Below are 26,427 nucleotides of genomic sequence, written 5' to 3' on the forward strand. Positions count from 1 at the left end.
TGGAAGCTTAAATCCCACTGAATTTATCGTTCGAGTGTCCTCAGTTTCACAAAGTGGATTCTTGATTATTCGCACTTTATTTGTGAGTAAAAGCCTTGGATAGATATGAAATTTCTATTGTTCAAACTCGATATATGTCTCTCTCTCGATTATTTCAAAGAGAATTATCTTAGGTGTTGTTATCTTAGCTTGGATCTTTAATTTGAAGAAACACAGTTTTATTTCGTTCTTTGATTCTACATCTTTATTTAATGAATTGTATAAGTTATAATATGTAATAATATAGATGTCAGTTATATATTTTATAAAATTACGTGAATGGTTTCTTTCTCGATTTCGTTTGTTCGATCAAACATTTCAATTATTCGATCTATAGTTTGTCCTCCAATTCGTTCGAATAATGAATGAGATAAATGAAATTGTCTCTTTCTGTTTTCTGTTTTAAGATATCAGAATCGAATCTAGGGACGGTGTTAATTAAATTGAACAAGGTATTGTTTCGGTAAAAAATAAGGTGAAAATTATACTCTACGCAAGGCTCCGTTCTTTCTTTTCCCCACTGATCCTGAAATTGTCCTCGCAAGTTTCTTCTTTGGATGAAACCACTTTCTTTTCGTAAGTGTCTACTTTTTCTTTGAAACCGGAACGGTTGGAAGGTAACGAAGATAAAACTTTGATGAGGGAAAACATGTACAGAAAAAGTATAGAAAAAAATGAGCTCTTTGTCTTTAAAGAGGAAAGAATCTAATGTAATTGCAATTATTACACAATTCTCGCTTATTCGTCAGATTTTTAATTAATCCTCTCTTCTTTTTCAATTAAATTATTAATAGTCAATCATATATCGTGTTGCTTTCTCAATAGATTTGTCGCTATTAGTGATAGGATCAAGTTGAATGTGTGCTTGTAAATCAAATTCAACAATCAAAAATAAATTTTATTCGATTATATCCTCGTAACTAAATCGGTTAATCGAATAAGTGAACAAATTTCATCGATAGATGTACATTTACAAAGAATTCGAGTTTCTGTCGATGTTCAAATGTGCTCGCGATTCGTTTAGTCCCATCGCTATTACTCCACTAGGAAATACGAAGCATAACAAGGAAATAGGAATCGATCAGAGTGATTCAACTCTCGGAGAACGTGCGAAATACTTGGAACCGACTTTTGCTCCTCCACAAATATCGTCCTTAAATCAATCCCTTGAAATCCCAGTGCGAACAATTTCCTCGAATCTCTAAAATAAACTACACCCACCGCTTCAAACATTCTGCTTCTTCGTTTTCACAGTTTCACAAGTGATTCCCTCTTCTCGAGATCTAATCCCGCGGTTTTTAAATCGACTTATCCAAGAATCGAAAACGAAAACTTCTTCCTGAAACGCAAGAAATTCAATTCTTTCCCGATCATTTCAACTCGTGATTGTCCACGATTCTTGCACAAGTACGAGACGTCCATTCACGCTTGTTTCGCGCCGCGTTTCGAGAAATGTCTTTGATGGATTTTACACGCTTGTCACCGCGACGTCTTCCTTCTTCGCGAAAAGATAAACATCTTGGCCGAAGATCAGGAAAATTGCTGACACGTTTCCATGGATAATGTAACACGCGGTTTGCATGGAATCCTCGCTAACGGGATAGCAAATTGATGTGCCAGAGCGCAAGAGAAACGCCGTGGAAATGAATATTACTTTGTCTGACATTCGTGTTATTATCGATTTTAAATTTTATTTTTTTGAATAGATGTACGATATTTGATCGAGTCTCTCTATGAATTTTTCCTTGATAGAGTGAATAAATAAGATCTGGATAATTAATTTGATCGTGGAATAGATATTGTTTTGGCACAGTGTTTAAAAATTATTTAATTTTCTTTTTTGCATGATGCAGTTCTTTTACTAGGTATCGTGTACATTTTTTTACAACACGACAAAGTTAATATGATTATTAATATTAACAAATCTCGTACGTCTAAAGAGCATCAGTATCCAGAAATCTCATTAACAAATCCTATAAAGGAAATTAATAACTTTATTATTATTGTAACGTTATCTTCTTTTTTTTTTTTGCATATAATACGAACGTGATATCACGTGAATGTAATATGAATTTAATGGCTATCATCTGTCATTCTTGCATTTTATCACGTATTATTTGTATTACGATGCTTTTTGATCCATTAAAACAAATAAATATAATAATTTAATAAATGAATAATTTTAAAAATTAATTTATTGGTTGGAAAATAATCTAAAAATGTTACGTTTATGCTTTCGACATCTTCTGACTGAAAAATTCTTCGAAAAATTTCACAAATATTCGTATAATAGGATAAAATAAATAATCGTGATTTTCTTTCTCTCTCTCTCTCGCTCTCTCTAATCGATAACGAAATGCAACGAAATGTACAACTTAATCGACACGATCTTAAATCTAGTTCGCCCCGACGTATATATATATATATTTTTTTTTTCAAAATAAAGAAAATAACGAGCAACCAGCTTGTTAATTTCATTTCACATATTTGTTGTACGTGAGGGGAAACTGTTTTTATTATTTGAAATGATCCCAGAGGTGATGGTTGGACGGAAAGTTTACAGAATGATGGTGTAACACATTGCAAATATATATTGTTTGACGATTCGTGTTTACACGATTGAGAAATTTTGCGTTCACCCGTGGGATGCAAAGCATAAAAAAAACAATAGCGCACAACTCTCGTTTCGATATTGTATCAATACCATTCCGAATGAAATGTTCTTTCTCGAAATCAATTTGAAATTCATTTTACATTACCCGGGAAAAAAATATTTATTAAATTTTTCTCCTACGTGAAACGCTTCCGTATCCAAGGAAAATATGGTGTAGAACAGATGATATCGAGGCGATATTAGCGCATTAAGAAGAATGAAGAATGAAAATTGTCAGAAAATATTTCGAGATATAAAAATGGAATAATTTCTTATCGTACACGTTGCACATTTTCTTTGTGTTATCCCGTTGCCTTTAAATTGTACGCGGTACATTAAAATAATTTATACCGCCTGTTAATTATGTGGCACAACCTTTGACTTGAGAAATAAAAACAATAGAGAAATGGAACAAAATAGGAAAATAAGAATTTATAATGAATGCAAATTGGCGCGAATAACGAATAAACAAATAATCAGAGAAACCGTGAGAGAAGATATTATAAATGGCCGAAGAAGCTGACCACAAACTTACTGGAGTAACGAGAAATATATCATTGCATTGTCTTCTGCAATTCAGATTTAAATTTATTTATATTTCGCAAGTTAAATATTATTATTAATTATTAATAATAATTCAGCTTGCATCGTTAAATAATATCACGTAATAACATTGGATGATATTTCCAAATAAAACACAAATTTATTATTATACATATAAGAGATGCAAATTGCAAAAAGGACAAAACTGAAAATAATACTCGTTCATTGAATTATCTTGTTATAAACGAAATTGGATTCAAAATGTGAATACAATTATCATTATTAATCGATCTTTATTTTACAGGAGAGGAAAGAACTGAGATAAATTTCTGACTGAGGGAAGTAGACTCTAACTCTCAGCGAGAAGTAAACGAGAGATGCAAGAATAAAACCGACATACGATCTCATAGATTCATACACGTCGTTTCAACAGTTCGAGTAACACCGATTTCAAAACCATCTTCGATTTCGAACCATTCGTCGCGATTGCATAAAGCGTCGAAACAAAACAACAAAACAACAAAACAACGAAACGGAAACGTATCGTGCACGTAAAAGGCGATATCGCGTCGAGTGACGAAGATTGCTCCTTTCTCGGAGGAATGAGCGTCCCATAAATCACGATTCGACGAGGAGGAGAGATGCTGGGAAACGCGAAAGAGCATCGTCGACCTGCCGCCTGGTTGAAAAAAGACGAGAAACGGGAAATCGGCTCGTATCTTCCGTTTTTCCACGCAATCAAACCACTCCGGACTCAACGGCACAGGTTTCGTTTCTTTTGCGGCTCTGCTGTGTCGAGCAATTGCTCCCTTTTTGCGCGAAAAAATATTCCCATCTGTCACGTGTTTCGTCACCAGTCGCTCGTATCAGCGAGAGGGAAAGAGTATTCGTGGAAAATATTTGCGTGGCGAGATATTAATATTGTAGTAATGGAAGGATGCAGAGAATGATGAAAAATCTGATTCTAATGGCAAGAAACGTACGATCTGTTGTGATAGAGAAGGTGTATAAGAGTGTATGGAACATTGCATCGTTAAAGAATTACAATCAAGATGGTGTCAGAATCAATTGATTTAAAAGGAAGAAACAGTTTATTGATCATGGAATAAGTTTTTCGAACACATTTTGCAAAAATGCAAGAAATATTGTTTCTTGAAATAAGAAAATCTTTTGTACTCAAATTATTCCTTAATTTGATTTAATTCGAATCACACTTTAATATCGGATCTGTAGTTTTAATCGGATTTTTTGTGATTCGAAAAATTTTCGAGGAATGGAAGAATGTTTAAGAATGTGTAATAATGTGAAAAGTTCTTTTTATTTTTATATCTACTTACATTCTACGATATAATAATTTTGTTCCGTACAACCGTGGATGTTTTCTGATATTTGAGAAGGAATGGATGGAAAATCGATACGTATTTTACATTAATGACCGTGTAATGCGCAATATAACTGCGATTTTTAGATACGAAAATTATCGCGATTGTGATTTATTTGATACGATTTATTTCTGGGCATCATTTGCAAGATAAAAAAGGAGTGGTTCGAATGTTGGAAATATTTCGTTCCGTCGAGTATCGGTCTTTCATAAATACCAGCATTATCTGCTCACCATTATTTGTCATGGTCGATTTTGAATCAAGCTGAACTGTTCATTTCGCGAAATCGTTTTTGCATACGCGATAAAAGTACCTCTGACCGTCCTGCCGACTCGCCATAGACGAACGAGCTTTATCGGTAATATTTTGGCGTGAAATTAGAAGAAAAAAAAAAAAAGTCGAACGAACTAAATTGACTTTGACGAAAGAAAAAAGTTAAAAAAAAAGCACGAATGAATAAAACGTGGATATGATATATAAGAAGAGGATATTTAAATATCGGTTATATATATTGAACAAAATGTAAAGCAATTAATTACAAATTCTAGAGTTTAGCATCGAAGTTGTATACACGAATATAAATAGAGTTTCGTTTCAACGATGTAAATATTTTCCAACTCTCTCGCGTTTGTTTTGAAATGTTTCTTGCTGCGAATTATATATTAATAGTTCAGTTGACGAACAGACTTCCAAGCGATTCGTATCTCGTCGCTCGCGCCATTCAAATCCTTTTTCGACGGAGGCTAATGATCGAAAGATCGGTGAATTATCGAGTGAAAACGGTCGACAATGGTGAAACAACTACTTCATTAGCAGAATCGTTGGGTATGTATATCCCTTCTCCCTCGTTGCGCATAAATTAAACACGGCCAGACTCGATGAACCGGCTGGTATCGAGAAACTCACTTATTCGTGCCTATATTCCAACTTATTGTTCGTGAAATCTCGCGTGCTCGATTCTCGGTTCCTTGGATCGACGCCAAATCGTTCGATTCGTTCATCGTGCTACGATTTTCACCCTCTTCTTCCTCGGGTGATGAATGCCGCTGCGACGATTACTTCTTCGTTCACGGTGTACAATTGATTGAAGTCCTTGCAAGAACGGTACGGATCTATCTCTGGTAACTTTTTCAGTAAAAATTTCATAACGTAATACGTATTTTAATTCGCATATCGTACGGAAAAAAAAAATAGAATTTAAACTTTTCGAAAAATTGATGATACATTTTTGAAGAGAAATTCAAATAAAATTTTCCACCTGATATTTTTGTGGTTGAAAATCGTATGGAGGAAAACATATGGAAAAAGGAATATATATTTTATATTTTCGCAGGTATTACGTTCGTGAAACTACGCATTCTACGCAGAGCTATTGAATGTTTACGATGTCTTACGGTTTACGACGAAACGCGAGAAACACAAGCATGGTGAAATGTTAAATTCCAGGTAAATCATTTTCCTCTTCCCCAAGTAAAAATTTATCGTATTAAAAAGAAATTTGGTGCTTGTATATTATTTAATCCACGTTACGTTTTCATCCCTGAAAAGACGTTGGAAAACAAGTATTCCTTTATATTTCGCCGCACCTGGCTCGATGCGGTTTCACGTTGCAGATTTACGTATAGAAGAACCGGTGCTTCCTTCTTATTCCACCATTAGCAGGATCGTTAATTAAGTTGGCTGAAAACGAGAAACGACGGTGGTTGCGAGAGCCATCGAAAGAAGAAACGAACAGCAACGGTATTAAGCCAGAAATTCGCAGCTTATCGCTCCCTTTCTTTCTAATTTTCATTCTCATTCTTCAATCTCTGATCCAAAGATATTATCACTCAGGAATAGAGAACCTCGTCCTTCCTTTTTCCAAGAAATGATCATCCGTTTTTATACTCAACGAATGAACACATAATACTCTCATCAAAACACAATAATATTCGATTCAAAATATTGGATCTACAATATTCAGATTATTCTTGAGGAAAATTTGGTGTAAAAGGAAAATGGAAAAAAATCTGTGAGCAGAGCGGAAGATCGGTATCGCGGAGGATAAATCACGGAATCTGGAAACGGTCAACAAAGCCAGACAATATTACCTCGACGAGGCCGTGATTCATAGGGTAAACGGTCTCAGGCTACAATTACCGGGTATCAGAATGAATTTTCGATCTTATCATCCCCCTTGTCATCGAGGAACAGCGGAGAGAAACGGTTCGCTGTCGGCTCGTTAAATCCGTGCGAGGCCATGCATTATCATCCCCTGCAACTTAACTGGGTTAACACGAGTTCGTACGAAGTTGCGCACCGCAAACGAGCCTCTTTCCCTCCAAACTATTGTTGAGCTACAGTTTTATCAAAGATCCATCGCTTTGTACACGCCCTTGGTGTTAATCTTTGAACGAGAGTGAACGATTAATAGATAAGATACTCTCTTTCCAAAGAAAGATATTCCTTTTCCCGCTTGATTGATTCTAGATCGAACAGTTTTACGATTTCTTAAGCATTAAAGCGTGAACGATTCGTTACGACGAGGGAAGTTGGAGGGAAGAAAGACGGACACATTTTAAATGCAAGAGCGTGGTACAATAAGATAATGAGAATGGCGGGGCCAGGAATCGACTACGCCTTTCTTGATCGCGATTATTCGATAAGCTACTGCGTCGTAGGTGGAAATCGATATTGCTGCGGTCAGTTTCGAGTTTCACGGAAGTCAAGTTGAATTTCGACGGGCCATGAAATCGTTGAACCGTTTCCGATACAGGAGACAGATAGAAATTTCTCTTTCTTGTCGAGGAAAAATGTTATCTTGAAAAGATGATGGCGGGGGGAGGACGATACGATTTAGTAGAGAGGATTTGTAGGATTTTTGGATCGAGTTTCAGGAATCGCTTGCTTCAAGGAATCGAGCGCAACGATCGTCCGGTTTCTCTTCTAAGCAGGAAGAAAGTGAAAGCGAGCAATAAGCCTTGTTCCTTCGTTATTGCGGACCAATTAGGATCAATTTGTATGATGTATCACCACCGAGATGGAAACCGATGCAACGCTCGATAAGTCGCAGCACGAGTCCAAGATCAAGTTTCGCGGAAGAGTTATGGTTTCTGGTCCAGTCGTGAAATCGTATCGCCGGCATCCAGATCCGTGGTTTGATTACATAATCGATATATAGGTTTCTCAATGATTCGAAGAGGGGTATAATTAATCCATCGGTTGTTATCTTCGATTAAATTGAATAATAAGATAAATTTTTATTTCCGTTGAAATAATTGGAGCGATTTCAGAAAGTGGAAAATTCTTTTTCGATGTTGTTGATACAACATCGTGAAGATGATCGAAGAGGATTAATGAAACTTGTTCGCGTAACAGTAATATTGCAAAAAAATAAATCTGAAAAGAATGAAAATTGAAGGAGAAATCTCGAGAGATTCCAAGTTACGAGATTCGATTACGTGCATCGACAATTTTTAGATCTCGATTATTATTCGCAGCTGTTTGTAAAACAGCATGGCAAGTTTTGTAAATGATTTTTTTATTATATTTTATAACAAGAAGAACGACAGAACTTTCTCGGTTACGAAACACACTTTGCATGTTATAAAATAAATGTGCACTGATATAATTAATGTCATAGAAAGTTGAATTGAATAAATATCACGATTTCATGCAAAAGTCTGGATTCTTTCACCAAATTTCTTCGTGTATGTTTCCACGTTGTCCACCAACACTTGTGCAGATCTGCTCATTCTTCTTGATGACACGTTGTCAGCCACGGTCGTAATATATATGGATAAGTGCATTTGAATGAGACGGATATGTATGCATGGAAATTGTGCCTGAAAACGCGAAGGAATTTCATCGACTGTTACTTTTCCAGAATTAAAAAAGGAAGAAGAGAAGAATTCGTATGAAAAAAATAACGAGAAGCGTAACGAGAAACGGGGGGCCTGTGAAGTGAAATAAAAATGAAAGAAAGAAATGAAGAAAGGGAAGAAAAAAATATTCCTTGAAAACGCGAAAAAAACTGAACAACTATTTTTTACACTCACTGACGAACGACATTGTTCCTCGTCGAAACGAGAATTTTAAAAGATTCAACAGTTTTTGCAAAAAAAAAACAAAACAAAAAAAGCCTGAAAAAAAGCAACAGTTTGGAATTGTCTTCGTTAATTTTTGAAATCGATATTGTCCTCGATAAAATAAAGGAAAATTGGACTTTTCGTCGATATTGATCGACGTAAAGTTTACCCTCGAACATTTTTGAAATTTTATTTCCGATACTCGTGAAAATCGAAACGTTCAAAATTGATACCTCACTCTCTCTCTCTCTCTCTCCCTCTCTGGAGAAAACTCGTTTCGCGCTGTGCCGGAGAAATGGATCATTACGACGTTACGTAACCAAACATCTACGCGTTCTTGCTATATGTTGCTAATGCCGTTCGTGGCCCGAACAGTCGATGGATCAATGTTCAACCGGACTCGATGAGAATTCTGAATTCCCTGAGTTGAATAAAATTTTTTTTATCTTGCAGCATATTCAATTCCATTTTCATCTCTGTTTCTCTCCATTGTTTCTTCTAGTGGCTAGAAAAAATACCATAACCATAATTATACAACTATTGAATTAAAATCCAAGGGCATTATATTTCGTGTCATTTAAAATTAAAAAATATTTCAGACGAATTTGCAACTTCGTTACAATTATGCACGTATTAATATATTACAGAATCGTCTTCCAATCTAATATTTGATTACGTTGTAGATCGTGGCAAGTTTGAATATTACCCTCGGGGAAAAAGAGATGAGAACGTAATCTGAATAGCTCAATCGATTTCAGTTTTTTTTTTTCCCCCCATTGAATGGAAAACTCGATAATCCATTCGACGAAATTTCATGGATTACAATATTGCGCTTTCCAAATCGTGGATAAAGATTTCATCTGAATTTCACCGCCGTGGATGGACCATCGTCATCCAGGAACTAACTTCATTAACATACGCGAAATTCCCATAAATTTCGCTTACAGTCCCTTTCATATCCTATTCCCTGTTCATTAATCCTCAATGAGCAAAGATCCATCATGTTTCATCATGTATATTTTATATTTCTTTTTCTCTTTATCTTATATTTAAATTTTTATCTTATATAATTATATTTCGTCTCTTGAGTAAAGCTAGATCTATCCATCTTGCACGTTATATTTTATCTTCAAAATTTTTGCCACGTTTTCAAAAAAATTGAAATTGTATTTCCTCTTCAATTTCCAACTTCCACTCATTTCTTTTTTTAAACTATTTAGTTTTAAATCAATAGTTATATGGAGTTTTTGATTTTATTTTCAATTTTCCATATCGATTCTCTATAATATTTTATTTTTTAAAACAAATAATTTTTAAGACGAGTTTTAAACATCTATCTATGAAAAAAAGTAATTGTATCGTATTACTTCCTTCATCAAAACCATTTAACTTTTCAATCAATCTCATCGAGAGAATTATCAAAGATGTTTCGTATTAAAAATATCAAAATGTATGGATATTTGATCGTTTTCAATTGTTCCTTCAAAACTCACCCCAATTGCGCAACCGGCCACGACTAAAAACTGGCATACTAGCAATAATGGAAAAGGCACGAGGTCGAAAAATTGTTCGTAGCGCGGTGTTTTTCTGATCCAGAATACGGTTTCCACGGAACGCGACCGGTTCCGCTTCTTATTAAGACATTTCGAAATTCATAGGTCGTAATCACGGTGGAAGCGTGTCGTTCGGACGAACTAGAAACGAGGAAGGAATTGGAACGTTTCGGCGGCATACGCGAAACGATCTCTCCGCGTCGCGAGTGCAAAGTGAGAAAGAGGTGGAGGTTTACGGGGAAAGAGAGAGAAGGATTTCGACAGTGTTAGACGGACTTTAAACTAAAAGGCAGTGAAAGTGTTCCTGTGGAGCATGACGGGAGTAATGACACTAACACAGAGTCGGCCGCCGATGCATTTCTACCGGCCAGCTGATGTACGTGTGAGGCCAACTGCAGCCAACTCCCTACCCGTCCAATCGTTATCGACGACGATGAAAAATCTGAGAAAAAAATCGGGCCTCGAATAATTTTTTTCACCCGAGATGGAAGCGAACGGACGGATCGATCACGAGAAGATGTCATCGACGATTCTTGAAAAAGAGAATCGATTTGGAAAAAGGATCAAGTAAAACTTGTTGATTGAATATAAATTTATTTAAATGAGAACATGTCGAATGTTAAGAATGGTTGATGTTTTTAAATATCAGATAGTGAATAATTTTGACCATTAAACGTTAAATACTTAAACTAAAACGAATGAAACTTTTCAAAAATTGGAAATAAACTTTAAATCTTATTTTTCGTTTCATTCGATTAATGATTACTCGTTGCTTTTATCCCAAGCGAAAAGGATACAATTTAATTACCGTCTGATTGAATTCCCTTACGTTCAAACTTTCCCATTATTGAAGCGAAAAAGTCGCAGTTAACGGTGGCCTCTGTCACATTATTCCACGACGAGAACGAATTAGAACGCGATATCCTTTTCTTGAAACGACCACGCTTTGCATTAACGAGACGTGGTAATTGCGTCGGCGATTTCTCGCGCGTGGCCACTTTCCACTTGGTGTTCCTCGATCTCGGCATTCGGCCAGGATCCTTGCACACGATCCGAGTTTTCAGTTTGCAGCGGTCGGAAAACTTGGATCGATCGGTGGTTGCGATCCGCGAAATAAATCCGGGAAATGAGCACGTTTGTAAACCGTGTGATCTAATTTTCGCGATCGGCGTTTCCTCTCTCGCACGGAGGAGGAATCGAAACAAGGCTCGGCGAACGCGGAAAAAGGCGTGTACGCAAGAGATCCGGTTCGCTTTGCGGGAACTTGGCGCGATAGGCGGCCCACACGCGCGAGCGGATAGGTGTGGGTTTATGTGGCACGATGCACGTAGCACGAGCACGCCACGTGATTAACATCCGATACAGAAATTCTCGATTAAATTCCTCCAAGTTTCCACTTGTGCGACTGGAGAGGAGGGCTGCGATCTTAGGTTCGAAAGATCTTGCTATCCCTAATTTTTTATCCTGTTTTTATTCACGACGTATTATTAAGTTTGTAATTGTGTGAATATCTTTGGTTATTTGATTCAATATAATTTATTAAATTGTTGGAATCGAAGATTATTATTTTTTTATGGAGTTGAAAATTTGCATTTCAACATGTTTCATGTTTCATTTTTCCAATATCGAATTTATTAGTCGTATGAATTACTAAGTGGTATGAAATATAATGTATTTGAATTATATAAGATACCAGTTAATGGTCGCGTGGCGCTAGTATCGCTATTGATATTTAGAGATAATAATATATTATTATATAGTAAAATATTTCTATTCTAGGCTATTATATTTATTGTAGAATTTACGTACCGGTTTATCATCAAATTTAATCATATTTCATTATACACAGACGTAATAAATTATGAGATAAAATCATTTCAAGATTAAAATATATTCTGTCAAGCATTCGTTCGAAAGTTTTGATCAGTTTATTACACTTTTATTTTCCGCGAAAAGAATTAAACTAAACGCTGGAAAATAATGAAATAACAAAGTGGATATTAAATTGGCAATATTTAATATCGATATAAAGTTTGTAAGATCGTATGAAAGAATATTCGATATTTGCTCAAGCTGTGGAATAACGATAATATTGAAAACCGTTGTACGTTTGATATTTGTGCAAACAGATACGACAAATTGTACATAATTGCGAAACCGTTTTAAACGCCGTTTTCTCTTATTATTATTATGTTCATTTCATCGTCATGACATACGAGAAACAAACGGATACGACTTCAACTCGATCGTTAAAAATTGATACAATAAATATATATATATATTATGCAATGAATGAAAAAAGTATTCCTACATCTAATTTCTTTTCGATAATTTTATACAAACGAGTGATGCACAAATAAAAATAAAACACGATGTATTATTTATATGTGCTATAAAATCATAAGTTCAGAAATAGCTTCTGTTATATCAAACTCCTCGATATTTCTATCTCTTATTTTTAATTATCCACGTTATCTCTTAACAATCTTATCTGTATATTTCTTACACGTATAAAATTATCGAGAAATTAAATACATGAATACTTTTTCTTTCCTAGTAAAAAAAAAAAAAAAGGAAAATATCAAGTTGTTGCCAATTTAACTTCGAACCATCGATCACCTTTTCCTTTCTACATAATCACGGAAGAAATGCGGATCCAAGAATACGCAATTTTTTTTTTTCATTAACGTAACGTAGAAAAATAACGTATACAAATAAATCATTATTTCAAACGTCCAATTAACAATTTTACGCAACAATATCAAATTGAACAATGTATATACACTATATAGTTGGAACAGTTTATTTTAACGTGCATATTTATTTTCCAGAAGTTCGTTTCCACCATCCCCTCTTCGCTTTCACCATCTCTTCATCTTCAACATCTTCCTCTGTATTCCTTTTCTCGATGACGCGAAGTCGTTCGACGTTTGAAGGCACATGGAAAAAGTGGAAAGGGACGAAAGGACGAGTTGGGAATTATTAGAACGAATTATTCAAACGGCGGCGTGGAACAGGTGGAGCTTATTGCCGGAACACGGCCACATGGCGTCTCGTTACGATGCGTTTGTGGGATCGACGGCCTCACCTGGAGCCACGCACAGGAGGAGAGAACAAGCGTGGGCTAACGAGGGATGGAAAATCTGCGGGGGGTGCGGTGGATGTAACAACGAAAAGAAAAATTACATGGCGTAATTTTCTCGCACTGCTACACTGGAAATTGAAATGACGCCGATTCACTCGGGCGAAAAAGTTTTCTAAGTGATTCTGGTCCTCGGTTCATGCGCGTCGACAATTCGGTATTCATTCGAGCGAATGTTTAAAGTGGACGGAATCAAGAAAACCACTCGATGTAAATTGTGATGCGCATGAACGCTATTCTAGATACTCAAAGTGACTTATATATATATATACATATTTCATTGTTGAATATTTTTTATTATTATATCAACAATGATTTTTTATAAGTTGCCAAGAGAATGAATTGATACAAGAATGGAACATTTTATTTCTATTATCTCTATTATAGGTAATGCATTAATAATTTTTTGTTACGAGTCGATATATAAGAATCAAAGGACTTCAATGTGTAATCAAAAATATCTGCGACACGATGAAAATAAATCCGTTTCGTGGATTAAAAAATTGGTGAGAAGGAAACCTCATCGAAATCCTACAATAGATGGTACCAGCTTTCGCAATAGAGCAACTCTTTTTCCAGAAACTCGAAAATCCAACGTGAAACCAATCAAACGTTACGTGACCAGGAACCCGCGAAACGCACGACTCTCGAACATGGTCTCGAGTGGCACTGTCTCGTCACGAGTTTCGAGGAAGCAAGCGGGGATAAGGAGGGGGCGAGACATTTTGAGCGTACTCCCCTAGGAGCCTCGAGTCGTTTCATCCGGAATACCATTCTCTCTCTCTCGTTGAAAGAGAAGACGAGACGAGAGATAATTAATTGTTTCGAGGCAGAAAGTAAAATTCCTTAAATCATCGAGCCAAAAAAATTATCCATTATTCCTTTAAGTCCTTTGTGATAGATCTAGCTCTGTGTCTTGCTTCCTCCGTTGATTTCGATTCTCGTGTCCCAACACTCTCTGCCATCTCGACTTATCCCTCTACGAACTTTCGAGAGGAACGTGACGAACCTGTCATTTTCGACGTTGAACTCTTCACGGGGAAACGTGTAAGATGATCCTCGACTCGACGAGGGGGAACAACGAATATATATATACGGAAAAACGAAGCGTTGTTAATTGGAATACGATACCGTCGAAAGGAAATCGAACGGGGGAGATGAGAAATGAAAGGAATCGATCAAGGTTAACAGGATTGGAGAATGGCGGACAAGGAGAGCGAACAGCGCGATCTAATCTTGGGATAAGTATGAACGTGCAAATGTACACGTACGTATTGTTACGAGAAATCGATCCGGCAACATAACGCTGAAACATTCTGTCGGAAGCGAGATTCTATTCTGGAATACGGCACGGTTAATATTAGGAGGCTTCGTATCGAGCCTCGATATGTCCTTATTCGCCGCGAGGGAGGAGGAGGGGGTGACGAGTCGCAATTGGGGATGAAAATCGGGGATTACGGATTACGTTTGTCGTAGAAATCGATAAGTGGCAAAACAGGCACTGCATAGGAGTAAGCAATTTTGCGAGAGAATCGTATTATTCCGAGACTACCACTGTCGGATATCTCGTCGATAATAAACTAATATTATTGGAAGCAGATCGGTAATACGGTAGTTTAGCCTCGATAACGAAATTACGATGGTTAAAATGCCTCGTACAATGTGCGCGCGTCGATCATCAAGCGAGGTTAATATCGTTAATATGAAATCGATAAAATCTCGTGAACGATCACATCGTGGAAACGAATTCTTTCGCGGCGATATAGATGCATAACTATTATGAGAGAAATAATATCGGGGATATGGCGAGAGATAAAAGTCTTTATACGTTTTTATGCAAGCTTAATTAACGAACAGTTTTATGAAAATATTGTTGGATTTCTTTCAATGAATTTTTCGAAATATATATTGCCAATCCTTAATTTTCTAATAGAATTCAAAAGAGAATGATATATATATATATAGAAATTTTAAAGTTTTAAGATTTAATAACGAATCTCATCTAAATGCATATCAAACAAGATATGTTATGATTCAAACTCAATAAAAATGTTCAGGCTTTATCGAAATCAGAATTTTATTTTGGTTAATTTAAATTTGTAAGCATACTTTTATCTCTCGTTGTACTTTCGTAAAACATTTCTGCTGTTTTTTCATTCACAACTTTGGAGAAACTCGAAAAATCGTAACGATCATGTCGATTATCTCGAGAATCTTCTGTATTTTTTTCAAGACCTAGACCGACGTTACGAAATCGTAACAATTCCCCATCCTTGACAAAAAATCGTAAATTTTTTCCTAATGAACGATCTCTTAATTCAATTCAGATCCGTGATAACTCGATTGTGAGATGTAATCGTAACAATCGGTTCGATCTAGTAGCTCGCTTTCGCCGTGGAAATAGTTTCCTTTTCCTTTTTTCTTTTTTTTTTTTTGTCCCTGATCGCCATCTCGTTCAAGGGAAATCGTTCTTGCGGTCGTGAACGGGAGCAAAACTATCTCGTCACGTCTTTCTTTGCGAAACGAAAGCAAGGACGCGGCGATTTTACTTGCGATCAAGTTCAAAAACGAGTCGATTCTCAGTTCCATTGAGAAATTCCATTGCAACAGGAATATCCGTGGACAAATCTTATCTAAAATATTTTATTCAATGATTATAAATAAATAATTTCGATAAATTATTTCCCTTAGACTCGTGATTAATTTTAATCGTAATGAAGAAGAGGTGAATTACGAGAGTTCATTTTTTCCAAGATGGAGATGAGCCAGACTAGATGGAAAAGAGGATATTAAATTTGCATAGCGACAAGAAGAACACAAACTGATAATTCTTGTACAAACGAAGGAAGATGGATTGCATCGATTATTTAAAAAATCATTCAAAGATATTTATATTGAAAACGAGCTAGTCGTCGTTGAATCAATTGCAATTAATATCACGCGCAAAGAAACAGATAAATAACATTAAATTGTTGTGCGGGAAAATTAGATTACATTTTAATCTTTCATTTAATGCATAAAGAATCAGCTCCATCTCAGCATAAAATTCGACAAGGGTAAGGTAGACGTGTTCATCCCTCGGAACAATTCTACGAAACTCGTTCTACGAATGCTCTCAACTTCAAATTAGACTGGAAATATGCACCGTGAGTTCTTCCATTAAGAGAAAGTTTTTTTCCTCCCCCTCCCTTGCGAAAAAATCCCATACGAAAATTCTCCTATGGGCGTTCCTCCCCTTCCTTCTTGAAAAGGAAGAAAAAAGAAAGAGAGAGAGAAAGAGAGAGAAAAGAAAGGAACGTAGAATTTGCAACATTCATTTCCTCGTAGTGGTCTTCTGAATGAAGCTCGGCAGACAACGCGGCCGGATTCAAGGCGAACGAGGAGACAGGCTTTTCTTCGAGACGAGAAGAACCCCATTAGGACGCGAAATGAGTTGCAAGGCGAGCTGATGCACTAGACTCGAGAAAAAAATCTCGAGAAAAGGAGAAAGAGAATAATACCGAGCTGTAAACAACAACGCCCCTGAATATCGAATCACGGTATAATTTTTTTTTATGTTGACCGATGTATTAAAGCATTTCATCTTGTTTTGCAAGATTATCAATACGTGATTCTGATTCGAGGATTGAGATTATATTGGCAATAACAATGGATCGTTTAAAATAAGAGTAGATTTATTGCCAATCAACGTCGAGAGAAGAAATTTGTTTATTATTTATACAATTGTTAAGGAAAGAATCATATTTTATTGCGTATAATCTCATGGAAGGATTATTTTAAATAACCACTTTGGATATTTTCCACTTTAACGCTAGAGATGTCCGTAAACTTTATGCAAGACTTGGAAATTTCAAGATCATTTCCATTTTTTTAAATGGCGTGTTAAATAGTTTTTCTTTTTTTTTTAAAGAAATGGCAATAATTTTTACTGAAGCTTTTTATATATTTTTTCAAAAATAACGAAGATGATTATTCAATCATTTTGTACGTACAAGTATATACAAAAAATAATTTTACAATTATCCTCGACCAAGAATTCTCCGTTTATCCGATTGATCGACGCTTCATCTCATTATTAATCAAGTAACAAAGTGTTATTATATCACACTTTGTACGAGAGAAAATCTGAAACAAAGCGATTTCACGATGATATCGTTTTATGATCAGCGATACATCTATCTTTTACAAGTTTCGACGCTAAATAAAGAAAAAAATATGCGTGTTTTCATGCGTTTTCTTCCTGAATATAAACCGACGAAAATAAAACAAGTTAGAAAAGAGGAAATATCCATGTCGTTCCGATCACGCAAAAAAAGAGAGACGAATAAAAACCTTCCCGATTTTATTTATACTACGAAAAATTTAAACCGGAATCTTCAATCTTTCCCCTCTTGCCCGAAGAGATGTTGGAAAATAAAGGTTGGTTTTCAAGGTTTCCCTCTCTTCTCTTCGAGACACGTTCCACAGTTGGCGACAGTTTTAACATAATTTTACTTGGAATTAATTTTTATCTCGTCCCTGGAAACCCTTTGACAAAGGTAAAGAGAACTATTAACAACGCGTCGAGGGCAAAACTCGTGGCAATTAAGCGTACAGTTAACAAACGTACGGACGAATTTGTAAGTTTGAAGTCTGCTGAATCGAAATATCTTTGAATATCGTGAAAACGCGCAAGTGCTGCCCGAGTTGCATTCTCGATACGATAATTTCACCTCTGGTTTTATCACAACCGACTGCGCAATTATGCGATTATCCCCCGGTTACACTCTCGTTGATTGCACTTTCCATCGCACTTGTTCCTGTTATCCCGTTAATTAATACACCCTTAAAAACCGAGTGAGTAACACGCGTGAAATTGCACGTGTGTGTGTGCGTGTAAAAAGGAAATATTTATCTGGTTGCATTTCTATGGGAGATTCTTGTGGAGATTTTCTTTCAATTTATCCGTTATTTCTTTCCATTAAATGTGTAGGAATGTTCGTTCTTTTGGATATTTAAATGTGTACATGGTATATTTGAAAAAATAAAAGTGAAATTTATTATGATAAAATAATTAGTCGAATTAGAGTTAGAAATATACTTTTCTCTATTTATCCTTGCTGTAGGATTTAATAAATTATTAGAATTGAAAACAGGTGATAATTTATCATATCAGATTTTCATCTCCATAGTAATTTAATTTAATTTGATTTAATTATAAAAGAAGGCAAATGATAGTTTTAGTATTAAAATTTTTTCAGAAGATTTTTAATTCGTGAGCATATTGTTTCTCAAAATATTTTTTCCATATATGGAAAAATTTTATCCTTCGTGAAGATCAAATGTTTCTCGTATGTTTTTTTTCTGACAAGCACAATTTGTCGAAGAATCGCTCCCCTTTAACTCATGTTTGTATCGTTACGTCAGATATGTCGACGAGTTTACATTGGGGGATGATTATCGACGCGTTTGACATGGAATTTTCACGGTTGACCAGCTACGTTTTCATTTAAATTATGACAAACACGATCTTTGATTCCTTCCCTTTTCATGCATCCTCTTCTTTACATTTAAAATCCATCATTTAAGATTCAAAATTCTCTGAAAATTCTTTATTTCCTTGTTGTACGATAAAATTTTAATACAATTTTCATTACAAATTTTTCATTACAAATTGATATAATAAGAATACTTCGCAATTACAATTATTCAAACGTTAATAATTGATTTCCTAACAAGAATTGTTCGCATAAATGTTTAAATTTACACGACAGAGGATGATTAATTAGAGCTCACTGAATTACTTCCGTTCACAATATTAAACGGCGTTTCTCATCTTAGATCTTAATCGTCAGCCATTATATAAGAATCATTAATACGTTAAAAATCACGAGGCTAGGCTTGTTTCCTTTCTGTTTTGCTTTTCCTCTCTCCTCCCCTCCTTTTTTTTTTTAAACATTAATTAATCAACCTACCATTAAGCACTCTGTTCCGCTTCTACGCAACAGATTCGCTTTATTATTTCATGGATCTCGTTTGCACACTCGACTCTAGACACACGATCCTCGTTCAAGCTTTTTAACGTTTAACGAATCGTTTGCATGTTCAATGAGCGGACCTTGATGGAACAACCGCGATGGATCAAAGACGGAACAACAAATGTTCTCCCCCGTGCTTTTTCACGAGCGAATGATTCTTTTAAGTTCATTCGCATCTTCGCGGAGGGGGGATTTGTCGCGTAATGCGCTTTTCACGACGCTTTCAACGGGAAACACGGAATTTTAGTTTAGTGGAAAACGAAAGATTGAAATCGAAGAAGGGGAGGATCGATGGGGAGATGCAATTTCGTTTCGCAGAAAAATATTAACTATTTCCTTGATTATATCTGCGATTCGATATGAAAAAGTTCGGTGGTGTATCGTTGCATACACGACTTCACTATTTCAGGAATGAATATTCCTCTATTTCGTTCGAAAGCAATTTCAAGGGATGAAGTTTCAGGTCGATGTTTTATCTAATGAATTGAATCCAACGTGATGAAAGAAAGAAACTGTGCAGCGGGATAATTGATAAACGTATATAGATTGTTGATATATTCCTTCGTGGATCTTAGAGTTCAAAATAAAAATATATTTTGGTTGAAATTTATTTATCGAGTTATGAGATAGAATCGATTTTTAAAATATGTCTCATAAATATATTAACACGTATATTTCTCTAGAGAAATATACGTGTATCCCTGGTCATGAATATTAGATATACCTGTTGGTTTTGTATAAAAATTGTAATAAATGGCCCAAATGGAAAAAGGAATTATTTATTATTTTATTTTATTAAGAAACATTATACGAGATATTCGCGAAAAGAATATTCGCGCTAGTTTCATAATTATCAAGAATTAACAAAATATATTTTTATTCTACTTATATAAGAGTATAATAAATTAATTAGATGCTATTAGTTAATAGTCATGTGGCGCTAGTGTCGCGTCCAGTCAACCATCTTTGTCATTACACGTACAATAAATATACAAACTTCAATTTAAATTATCCCTGGATTCTTTCATGGAAACGAGCGAAATATTTCCAAAGTTCCGTCACAATTTTTGTTATCTCGAATTTATTTCTCATATAAATATCCTAATATTTATGAACTACGATATATTTACATCGGCCGGAAATTCAGATTGAAATTTTCCCCTCAGGCGTATATCGAGCGCGTATATCGAACTTGCATAACACGGCCGTCTTTTATTCCGGGACGCTTGCTCGAATTTGTAATTATATTCCGCATTTCCTTATCGACCTTTCAAATCGGTTTACCACGCTCGCGAGCATTCAGTCAATGCATGATAATTGCAAAACGGGCGGCGCGATCGCTCGCGTTCCTATACGATACAGGCGGGTTGCATTTGCAAAATTAATCGCGAAATTGTCGCAATAGTGGGCGGTTTCCTACGATTCTGCCTACGATTTTACAGGGACTATCGCGTTCTACGATCGTATTCCTTCCGCTTTCGATCGAACAGTTGAGCCGTTGGCCGCAAGAGGCGGTTCAAGTGCAACGCGAAACGAGTTGATGTTCGCTTTCGAAAACGAATATTGCGAGGAAAATACTGCGAATTGCGCGGCTATTTTCAACACTATCGTTGCCCAATATCGGTCTTTATTTAATTATTATTGATGATCGCGCTTCGAGATAAGATTTGCAACTTGTTTTAACATATAATTGTGAAGTCGAGAAGTTTTCTATTCGCGAAACGGTGTGGGATAGGAAGTAACGATTATTTTTATTGAAAAATTCGAAGTGTTTTCTTGTTATTGCGTTATTATACATAGTGTTATACGATTTTAATTTTATTGGAAAAATTAGAAGATTTATAAATAGGCGGATTTGTGTACATTCTTTTTTCGCTTCTATTTTTATTTTTCAAAAATAAAAGAGAATAGAATTGATCGTATAATATTAATACAATTTATCGAGAATAATTCTGCAACTTCATTGATAAATTATAAAGAAATACACGATTGAAATTTTAATTTTAGATATTAAAGTGTGTAGGTTCCCTATTTTGCTTTCCACTTTCAATTTTTTTCATTTTTCAAGAAGAAAGATATTCAAATTGGTTATATTCCTACGTTATTTGATATTGCAGGATTTCGAGTTCAACCAATATGATTCCATTGAAAATTCAACGATATAGAAATGCACGGTTGCATGCCCGATTCTAACGTTATGTAACTCATTCATTGGATTCGATCGTAGAATTTCTAAATGCATAATGCATTCTGTATTCTGTTTCGAAAATTTGTCTTCTATCTATCTTCATCTTAATAATAATTGAGAAGAAACATCAGGGAGAATATTCAAAATTAAATCGTTATTCAAAATCATTAAATTCGTTCCTTTATTTATTTCAATATTTACAGAGGCATTACAAAATCAATGAAAAAATCAATTCTCGAAATGTTTTTTCTCAACAATTATTTGCAATTTCAGCCTTGACTTCATCTCGAGAAAAAAAAACAGATCAATTAATGCTCCACCATTTTCCCTTATTCTTTCATTAATTGCTCCTACGTGCGGACAATAGATGGAAGTTTGCCGATAGAATTGCGACAAGTTAGCCCGTAATTGGAATCTTTATCATCGTTGTATGAAGAACAGAAGGTTTTTTTGTCGGAGGTGTAAAAAAATAAAAAGAGCGCAATACATTTGGCGGAAGGAATTAATTGATATTATGCGTGGTAAATGGAAGCAATTAAGGGATGATATTTCATTAAAAACATTGTGCATTTACGAGAGAAAATGGCACGAATTACGAGAAAATTTAAAGATTAAACATTGACCGCGAATTATTGAATTTGAATATGTGTAATTTTCTTCTCTTTGAAATTTGATGGATCAAATAGATAAAAATTATTAAATTCTAATTTATATCGAAAATCTAATCTAAAGTTTGTTTTATTAATAGATGAAACTAGATGATACATTTCATTTTTGAAAATGAATAAATATTTTTTAAAAATTCTTTACTTTCTTATCAACTAATCATTTTTCTCCTAAATATTCATTACTTATATGTAGGAAATTATAATAATTTTTAACTCGTTGGAAATTATAATAAAAATTATAATGAGCTAGAAATAGAATAATATTTAACAAAATTAATTTTTTTTTTTTTATTTCCTTTTGACTTCTCGACTGTAACAATCGCAAAAGGGATTGTACATCGTGCAAATTCATATAAGCATGCAAAGCATGACGTGTTTACATCGTCCAATCCAATTTTTTATGACACCAGCGCAAGAGTTTTTAATGAAAATTAATAAAATAAATATTTAAACTCTTTCGAGACGGATTTTTCTTTCGTGGCAATCAACGCAAAATACAATAATACCATGAAATATAATAAATTGATTGAAAATAAGTTTATATTTTTAACTTTCAAGAATAGAATCTCAATAATCTCGTTTCTAATATGGGATATTACGTCATGATAAATATCTAATCAGTAACAAAAAATTTTTAACTTTCTTTTTCCGCAATAAATACAATAATTACTCAACGTCGAAAGTGAAAATATTATAAATACCTGAAATAACATCGTTCTTTTTTATTTTTCAGAAGTGTCCAGCAGATTCATGGCCAGATCGTCCTCGAAACATTGTAAATACTATATGTAACTACGAAAATATTATAAATATTCAAAATAACATCATTCTTTTCCATTTTTCAGAGATAGATTCATGGCCAGGTTGTCCTCGAAACATTTAAAATTCAGAAAAAGAAAAAAAAGAAAAAAAGAAGGAGATCAGAAAATAGTCAAAGACGCACTTGTGAAAGGTGTTGGATTGCGCAACCAGTGGCGTTGAGAAAAGCGGCAATTCCCCTCTTTTTTTTTTTTTTTTTCTTCACTGACAAACGGAATTACGCATAATAAACGTAAACGAAGGTTTCACGGTGAACGTTTTTCGAACGACAGAACTTGGGGGAGCAGCTAATTACCGATTAGCCAGACGAAGCCTGGCTTTTCCTTAGCCACGGATCTATCGCACGTTTGAAAAAGAATCTCGTCCAAATTTTATTTCCTCCGACTCGTGATTGCGTAATCGAACGATTTTGCCTCGCGTCGCCTTTCACTTATTCACGCAAAAACTTAACGACGAAACAGGAATACGTATATTTTCTCTCTTTCCCCTCGTCTCTTTCTCTTTCTCTATCGTCGATATCTTCCAAATTGGAAGAACGGGGTCGAGGTGGGATCCCGAAGTAGGTCCATTTTGTCGAGCTGGTAAATCTGTGACGAGTGGAAGGGTCATGAAATAATGGAATTATGTTATACATATTTTTGCTCACGGTATTAGCGACACGATTGAGTTTCGTGCTTGTGTTATGTAACCACCGTGTTCCCTTTTCGATGTAATTTGATTTAAATTGTGGACTTGGAAGCGGTAATCTACGATGTATGGTTTATTGAGGATAAAAGGCGATACGTTTTTAAGGTAATTTTCAAACTTGGATTTTCATATGTTGATTGTATTAATTTATTTCTGTTAATTTTTTAGGCTGCAAAAATGAATGGTAAGAAAAATCGAAAGGTCGGAGTGGAAAAGGGAGAAGAAAGTTTCAGAAGCGAGAAATTATATTTGCAACTTTTGCGGAGATTCTTTCTTACTCGGACTTCGTTCTAAATAAGAATCATATATTTCAAAAATCTCATTTTCTTAAAAATTTCATATCAAGTTAATCTTAAAAACAGCGAAAAAACAAGATTTATAAGATTATGGATTTTCAGAAAATGTTTTGAGAACATGGAAGAATTAATTTTAATTTGTTCCTTTTCTCTTCTGTTGGGTGTGAATTTCTCGAAAAAATTATCGAGTTATTGTAACACGATTTTACTTTTCAAAGAGTCGCAAAAGCGAAAGATGGAAGCGGAAATATTCGAGAAGAGTTTTACCTATTAAACGTTTTCTGTAATTTTTAAAACACATCTACCTTTGAAACAGCAAAGATATCTTCGCCAATTATCGAGAAAATCCGATAATTAAACGAGCAGGCTTGTTTATCGGAACACGAGGTGGAAAATGAAGGGAATCGTCGCTGGAATTCGAAACGAGCCACTGCACCCTTGGGACGCGTCGGTTTTTCACTCTGTAATAGCTTCCACTAATGCCACACAAATTCAACATAATGATAGGAAATTGAAAAGACGACCAAATGGGATTTATTCAGAGTAACTCGACGGAATTGCAATGAACGTATTTTTCTCTGTTGACAATTTTGCGATTTAGCAAAGGTTTTATTTAACGAGGAAGAGAATTGTTTGTACTTTTTAATCTTTACTTGATAAAATGATAAAATATGGAAATCGTACGACAACAGTGGAACAGAATTGGAACATTTTGGAAATAAATCCTCGTACAATAATTCTCAAATTTGATTTTCTAGAAAAAAATCTCTCTTATTTCTGAGGAATCAAATGAAAAATGTCAAGATCAATGACGAAGGAATGATATCCTTTTGTAACTTCATATCAAAGTTTAAATTAAACTAAACTATAATAATTAATTCGGCCATTCTTCGAACGCGTTTCTTTCTCCACAAAACGCTGCTCAGAATTCAAAGAATTTTCTTGCAACATTAAACACACTTCGAATTGCAAGAATGTTGCCTGCGATGCATGGAGTTTCTGAAGTCGCTTAATCCGAAACAGGAATTATTCCGTTTGGAGAAAAAGTTGGAAAGAAAGTAGGAGACCGACGTTAATGAGATCCTTTGTTGGCTTGTGATTACAATTTGTAATCGTTGCACGAGTATTAATCATTGCCATATTGATTTATTTTAAATGATTAATGTATGAATAATAAGATAATGATCGATCATAGGAGATCATAAATTGAGAATTGGTGTGGAACGATGATTATAATCGAATCGAGGCAGTAACATTTGACCAGATGCTTTGAAAAATTAATAAATACGTACGTATGCAATACATTTTGATAATCAGAAATCATTTTAAAGCAGAATATCATTATTCACAAAAATAAACGAGTTCCATGACACGAAATTGATTGATTTATTTATGAATATTAATAAACCAAAAAAAAATTGAATCGAATTCAGAGAAAATCTCAACGCAATCGCTACTTTAATCCCTACTTTAATCACTTTCCTAACACTTTCTGCATTGCATTTGATCGTCGTAATTAACAAATGGAGAAATACTCCTAATCATTATTCACTGAGAAATAATCAATGCTCGACCACATGCCACGACACATTCAAAGTTTCAACCGTACGATCCAACGATATATTACAAAATCGAACCGATTAAATTGTATCTAAAACATTATTTAAACGGGTATAAATACAAAACAAAATTCTTCGATCTCATCAGCTGGTTTCAGGAATTCGAACGATTCGAAAACAACGGACTGCAACTTTATGCGCAAAACTTATAATTAACGTACGATTTACGTAATAACGACACACACACACATATATATATATATATATATATATATATTTTTTCTTTTCAATCAAACAACCTTTCACGAGTCAAAGATCATTCGTCTCGAAGGAAGTGGCTTGCTGAAATCCACCAGATCTAAGCAGATGTTAATTAATCGATTTAGATCCCAGCATGTCGGCAAGATCACTGCCTGTGATCGTGATAATTGCCGCGTCACGCAACAGCCTTAGAAATCCGCGCTCGTTTTATTTCCCTTTATTATAGGTGCACGCGGCTTGGCTAGCTGTTGCGCAATCGATTTCTCGCCGCATTATCGCGCCACCGAGTCCACAGACAGAGAGAAAGAGAGAGATCTTTTTCGACTTTTTCTTTCGCGGTTGGACACCGTCTAATCCGTTCGAACGATCTCTTAATGAAATTAGACCCATCTCGAGAAGCATCATTTAATCTCTGGTGATTGAATGATTGATACGTTACACGCCGTTCCAGGGAAAAGGGAAAATTAAATGGATGGATTTATATATGTGTTATATGTGTTCGGCTTAATCGGCCGTACAACACAGTGGATGAAACTGTGTTCATTGAAATAGC

General features: G+C 35.0%; 2 long non-coding RNA genes across 2 annotated transcripts; both read left to right on the top strand.

The window, feature by feature from the left end:
- The first annotated feature begins 3,497 nt into the window (after nucleotides 1-3,497).
- Nucleotides 3,498-16,658, top strand: LOC113218731. The gene is made up of 3 exons (XR_003304559.1): nucleotides 3,498-5,442; nucleotides 5,951-6,063; nucleotides 13,069-16,658. It is a non-coding gene; the product is annotated as an uncharacterized LOC113218731 (long non-coding RNA).
- Nucleotides 16,659-22,584: 5,926 nt separating this feature from the next.
- LOC113218733 lies at nucleotides 22,585-25,846 on the top strand. Its single transcript, XR_003304573.1, has 3 exons — nucleotides 22,585-23,027; nucleotides 23,098-23,863; nucleotides 23,927-25,846. It is a non-coding gene; the product is annotated as an uncharacterized LOC113218733 (long non-coding RNA).
- Nucleotides 25,847-26,427: the final 581 nt, after the last annotated feature.

This window comes from Apis mellifera, linkage group LG4, assembly GCF_003254395.2.
Source record: "Apis mellifera strain DH4 linkage group LG4, Amel_HAv3.1, whole genome shotgun sequence".
In the NCBI taxonomy this organism is placed as follows: domain Eukaryota; kingdom Metazoa; phylum Arthropoda; class Insecta; order Hymenoptera; family Apidae; genus Apis; species Apis mellifera.